A 5,135-nucleotide genomic window follows, 5' to 3' on the forward strand; every position below is an offset into this window, starting at 1 on the left:
GAGAGAGAGAGAGCAGGGACAGAGAGAGAGAGAGAGAGAGGGAGAGAGAGAGAGCGAGCAGGGGCAGAGAGAGAGAGAGCGAGCGGCAGGGACCGAGAGAGAGCGAGCGAGCGGCAGGGACCGAGAGAGAGCGAGCGAGCGGCAGGGACCGAGAGAGAGCGAGCGAGCGGCAGGGACCGAGAGAGAGCGAGCGAGCGGCAGGGACCGAGAGAGAGCGAGCGAGCGGCAGGGACCGAGAGAGAGCGAGCGAGCGGCAGGGACCGAGAGAGAGCGAGCGAGCGGCAGGGACCGAGAGAGAGCGAGCGAGCGGCAGGGACCGAGAGAGAGCGAGCGAGCGGCAGGGACCGAGAGAGAGCGAGCGAGCGGCAGGGACCGAGAGAGAGCGAGCGAGCGGCAGGGACCGAGAGAGAGCGAGCGAGCGGCAGGGACCGAGAGAGAGCGAGCGAGCGGCAGGGACCGAGAGAGAGCGAGCGAGCGGCAGGGACCGAGAGAGAGCGAGCGAGCGGCAGGGACCGAGAGAGAGCGAGCGAGCGGCAGGGACCGAGAGAGAGCGAGCGAGCGGCAGGGACCGAGAGAGAGCGAGCGAGCGGCAGGGACCGAGAGAGAGCGAGCGAGCGGCAGGGACCGAGAGAGAGCGAGCGAGCGGCAGGGACCGAGAGAGAGCGAGCGAGCGGCAGGGACCGAGAGAGAGCGAGCGAGCGGCAGGGACCGAGAGAGAGCGAGCGAGCGGCAGGGACCGAGAGAGAGCGAGCGAGCGGCAGGGACCGAGAGAGAGCGAGCGAGCGGCAGGGACCGAGAGAGAGCGAGCGAGCGGCAGGGACCGAGAGAGAGCGAGCGAGCGGCAGGGACCGAGAGAGAGCGAGCGAGCGGCAGGGACCGAGAGAGAGCGAGCGAGCGGCAGGGACCGAGAGAGAGCGAGCGAGCGGCAGGGACCGAGAGAGAGCGAGCGAGCGGCAGGGACCGAGAGAGAGCGAGCGAGCGGCAGGGACCGAGAGAGAGCGAGCGAGCGGCAGGGACCGAGAGAGAGCGAGCGAGCGGCAGGGACCGAGAGAGAGCGAGCGAGCGGCAGGGACCGAGAGAGAGCGAGCGAGCGGCAGGGACCGAGAGAGAGCGAGCGAGCGGCAGGGACCGAGAGAGAGCGAGCGAGCGGCAGGGACCGAGAGAGAGCGAGCGAGCGGCAGGGACCGAGAGAGAGCGAGCGAGCGGCAGGGACCGAGAGAGAGCGAGCGAGCGGCAGGGACCGAGAGAGAGCGAGCGAGCGGCAGGGACCGAGAGAGAGCGAGCGAGCGGCAGGGACCGAGAGAGAGCGAGCGAGCGGCAGGGACCGAGAGAGAGCGAGCGAGCGGCAGGGACCGAGAGAGAGCGAGCGAGCGGCAGGGACCGAGAGAGAGCGAGCGAGCGGCAGGGACCGAGAGAGAGCGAGCGAGCGGCAGGGACCGAGAGAGAGCGAGCGAGCGGCAGGGACCGAGAGAGAGCGAGCGAGCGGCAGGGACCGAGAGAGAGCGAGCGAGCGGCAGGGACCGAGAGAGAGCGAGCGAGCGGCAGGGACCGAGAGAGAGCGAGCGAGCGGCAGGGACCGAGAGAGAGCGAGCGAGCGGCAGGGACCGAGAGAGAGCGAGCGAGCGGCAGGGACCGAGAGAGAGCGAGCGAGCGGCAGGGACCGAGAGAGAGCGAGCGAGCGGCAGGGACCGAGAGAGAGCGAGCGAGCGGCAGGGACCGAGAGAGAGCGAGCGAGCGGCAGGGACCGAGAGAGAGCGAGCGAGCGGCAGGGACCGAGAGAGAGCGAGCGAGCGGCAGGGACCGAGAGAGAGCGAGCGAGCGGCAGGGACCGAGAGAGAGCGAGCGAGCGGCAGGGACCGAGAGAGAGCGAGCGAGCGGCAGGGACCGAGAGAGAGCGAGCGAGCGGCAGGGACCGAGAGAGAGCGAGCGAGCGGCAGGGACCGAGAGAGAGCGAGCGAGCGGCAGGGACCGAGAGAGAGCGAGCGAGCGGCAGGGACCGAGAGAGAGCGAGCGAGCGGCAGGGACCGAGAGAGAGCGAGCGAGCGGCAGGGACCGAGAGAGAGCGAGCGAGCGGCAGGGACCGAGAGAGAGCGAGCGAGCGGCAGGGACCGAGAGAGAGCGAGCGAGCGGCAGGGACCGAGAGAGAGCGAGCGAGCGGCAGGGACCGAGAGAGAGCGAGCGAGCGGCAGGGACCGAGAGAGAGCGAGCGAGCGGCAGGGACCGAGAGAGAGCGAGCGAGCGGCAGGGACCGAGAGAGAGCGAGCGAGCGGCAGGGACCGAGAGAGAGCGAGCGAGCGGCAGGGACCGAGAGAGAGCGAGCGAGCGGCAGGGACCGAGAGAGAGCGAGCGAGCGGCAGGGACCGAGAGAGAGCGAGCGAGCGGCAGGGACCGAGAGAGAGCGAGCGAGCGGCAGGGACCGAGAGAGAGCGAGCGAGCGGCAGGGACCGAGAGAGAGCGAGCGAGCGGCAGGGACCGAGAGAGAGCGAGCGAGCGGCAGGGACCGAGAGAGAGCGAGCGAGCGGCAGGGACCGAGAGAGAGCGAGCGAGCGGCAGGGACCGAGAGAGAGCGAGCGAGCGGCAGGGACCGAGAGAGAGCGAGCGAGCGGCAGGGACCGAGAGAGAGCGAGCGAGCGGCAGGGACCGAGAGAGAGCGAGCGAGCGGCAGGGACCGAGAGAGAGCGAGCGAGCGGCAGGGACCGAGAGAGAGCGAGCGAGCGGCAGGGACCGAGAGAGAGCGAGCGAGCGGCAGGGACCGAGAGAGAGCGAGCGAGCGGCAGGGACCGAGAGAGAGCGAGCGAGCGGCAGGGACCGAGAGAGAGCGAGCGAGCGGCAGGGACCGAGAGAGAGCGAGCGAGCGGCAGGGACCGAGAGAGAGCGAGCGAGCGGCAGGGACCGAGAGAGAGCGAGCGAGCGGCAGGGACCGAGAGAGAGCGAGCGAGCGGCAGGGACCGAGAGAGAGCGAGCGAGCGGCAGGGACCGAGAGAGAGCGAGCGAGCGGCAGGGACCGAGAGAGAGCGAGCGAGCGGCAGGGACCGAGAGAGAGCGAGCGAGCGGCAGGGACCGAGAGAGAGCGAGCGAGCGGCAGGGACCGAGAGAGAGCGAGCGAGCGGCAGGGACCGAGAGAGAGCGAGCGAGCGGCAGGGACCGAGAGAGAGCGAGCGAGCGGCAGGGACCGAGAGAGAGCGAGCGAGCGGCAGGGACCGAGAGAGAGCGAGCGAGCGGCAGGGACCGAGAGAGAGCGAGCGAGCGGCAGGGACCGAGAGAGAGCGAGCGAGCGGCAGGGACCGAGAGAGAGCGAGCGAGCGGCAGGGACCGAGAGAGAGCGAGCGAGCGGCAGGGACCGAGAGAGAGCGAGCGAGCGGCAGGGACCGAGAGAGAGCGAGCGAGCGGCAGGGACCGAGAGAGAGCGAGCGAGCGGCAGGGACCGAGAGAGAGCGAGCGAGCGGCAGGGACCGAGAGAGAGCGAGCGAGCGGCAGGGACCGAGAGAGAGCGAGCGAGCGGCAGGGACCGAGAGAGAGCGAGCGAGCGGCAGGGACCGAGAGAGAGCGAGCGAGCGGCAGGGACCGAGAGAGAGCGAGCGAGCGGCAGGGACCGAGAGAGAGCGAGCGAGCGGCAGGGACCGAGAGAGAGCGAGCGAGCGGCAGGGACCGAGAGAGAGCGAGCGAGCGGCAGGGACCGAGAGAGAGCGAGCGAGCGGCAGGGACCGCGAGAGAGAGCGAGCGGCAGGGACCGAGAGAGAGAGAGCGAGTGGCAGGGACAGAGAGAGAGACGTGCAGGTACAGGGAGCCAGCAGCGGGGACAGGGGGCCGGGACACGGGGGAGGGGAGGTAACAAACGTGATAGGAGAGGGAGGAGAGAGACATTGGATCTCAGTGACGTCACCTCATCTTTGGATATGCCGGCCTGTTTCCGGCGGTTCCACTCGCTGTAGTGCAGACATATGCCGTTGCGGTCGAACACGTACAGGTTGTGAATCGTCATCTGGTTAGGAAGGAGGAAAAAAACTTCAGTTACTTAGAAACCACAAATAATGTAATAACACGGTGACATTAATCTCCATCATAAACTCCGCTCCTTGCTGGGTGAGCGATGGAAGCTTCACCACATCAGACAGCTGTGTGTCGGCAGCCATGCTGGGAGGTGAATCTAGTTTCAGGGGGGGCACACAAGGACTATTCTGGCTAGTAAAGGAAATGCAATGCAGCCAGCGCCGTCTGTGCTTTGATGGGGCTTTTACTTTATCCTGGTCCCAGTTATCACCGAGTGTGAACGTGAGAGAAAACTCCACATTTTGATTTATCACCAGAACAGGAATAGATGGGAAATCTTCCAAAGGGGACACTAGTTCATAGTGATCACTCCTCACTTTGGAGTGATTTCCTTCCACTTCCTGTTCTGGCTATTGGACAGGAAGTAAAGGGATATCTAATGGAACTCAGAATGCAAAATTTAAGCACAGTTTAAAGGGCATCACCAAATGCCACAACGCTGCTACCCGCCAGCTATAAGTATCTGAACAGTCGAAGAGATCGAATAGCTTGTACCTCCTGTAGTGACATACATGGTGGGGGGAGGAACCACTGTGTTAATGTAACACACAGGGAACTGGGGGCCAATGTAACATGTATTTAGGGGGAACACAATAAATGTGACACAAAAGGAAATAAAAATACATCATTGAAATAATAATACATGAGGGCTCATAAACATTATCAACGTCACAGCTATTATTTATATTGAAACCACAGTAACAAACAGCTCACCCTACAGCCTCTCTCAGCTCTTCCGGGACCAGAATACGGCCAGCCTCTCACGTGACTCCTTCCACTTCCTGGGAATAAGCAGGGTATTTCCAGCAGTAAAGATGGCGATAACTGCTCTGTTACTCGAGAGCAACGCTAACTATTGAAAAAAAATTTAAAAAAAGGTTAAAAAAGTAAAAAACACACAGCACGCTGCTTGTCTCCAATCCTGTGCGCGCGCAAACCCGTTTTTGAGAGCTGAAGAAGGAGCGGATAGGGTGTACCAAGATGGCGGCACGGAAAAAGGGAAGTTGGTGAGGGTTGCTATGGTGAAGCTGTTGGCGGCGGTCGGTCGGTCGGTCGCGGGAGAGTGACGTCGAACGGATGGCGGT

The sequence above is a fragment of the Nanorana parkeri genome, unplaced genomic scaffold, assembly GCF_000935625.1.
Source record: "Nanorana parkeri isolate BGI_ZX_2015 unplaced genomic scaffold, ASM93562v1 scaffold784, whole genome shotgun sequence".
NCBI lineage: Eukaryota > Metazoa > Chordata > Amphibia > Anura > Dicroglossidae > Nanorana > Nanorana parkeri.